The sequence below is a fragment of the Mauremys mutica genome, unplaced genomic scaffold (genome assembly GCF_020497125.1).
Source record: "Mauremys mutica isolate MM-2020 ecotype Southern unplaced genomic scaffold, ASM2049712v1 Super-Scaffold_100101, whole genome shotgun sequence".
In the NCBI taxonomy this organism is placed as follows: Eukaryota; Metazoa; Chordata; order Testudines; family Geoemydidae; genus Mauremys; species Mauremys mutica.
In genome coordinates this window covers 1,579,311-1,580,175 of record NW_025423268.1, presented here as the reverse complement: position 1 = coordinate 1,580,175, position 865 = coordinate 1,579,311, and the positions used below count along the sequence as shown (strand labels likewise).

At 50.5% G+C, this 865-nt stretch overlaps 1 non-coding gene across 1 annotated transcript; it reads right to left on the bottom strand.

Moving 5' to 3' along the window:
• Positions 1-564: 564 nt before the first annotated feature.
• TRNAG-UCC lies at positions 565-636 on the bottom strand. The gene has a single exon. It is a non-coding gene; the product is annotated as a tRNA-Gly (tRNA).
• Positions 637-865: the final 229 nt, after the last annotated feature.

The window sequence follows — 865 nt, the reverse complement described above, 5'->3', positions numbered from 1 at the left end:
TCCTGGCCAATGGGAGCTGTGGAGTTGGTACTTGGGGCAGGGACAGTGCATGGAGACTCTCCCGCCACCCCAGGGGATGCTGGGACATGCCGACCATTTCTGGGAGTGGCACGGAGGGATGGAGGCAGAGTGGGCAGGGAGCCATCTCAGTGCTGCTGGCACATCTCTTCACACCCATGCGGGGAGGGGAGCAGAGGGTCTCCATGTGCTGCCTGGGGTAGGTGCAGTGCACAGAGCTGCCTCCCCTCCCGGGTCTATTACAGGAGTGGGTGGGTGGGATCTTTTGGCCTGCAAGGTGCAGCAGGTCGGACTAGATGATCACACTGGTCCCTTCTGACCTTAAAGGCTCTGACTCTAAAAGGGAGAGGGAAGTAAAGGAAAAAAAAATAAACCAAACATTGTAATACCAGGATGACTCCACCTGCTCATTGTATAGTCCCGCCCCTTTCTTCCTCCACTGGGTGTTGAATGACCTGCAGCACATTGATTCTCTCCTTCCATTGCTAAACTGATACAATGTGACTGAAATTAAACCCATTCCCAGCAGAGAAAACATCACATCCCTGCATTGGCTGGGAATTGAACCCAGATTAACTGCTTGGAAGGTAGCTATGCTCACCACTATACCACCAATGCACCTGGCAAAAGTGGCACTTATGCTTGCCCAATGAGGCTAGACCAGAATTGAGGCATTTTACTGCCTGTTAAAATGTACTGGAGTCTCATCACTAAAAAGAAACTACCTCCATCTTCACTTGGGTTTGAACAATCAGCCTCTCAATTAAGTCACCCAAGTGGTTAATCACAGACACAGGTAACTATCCTACTTCCAAAGTTTGTCTATGAAGCACCTACAGGGGTACAC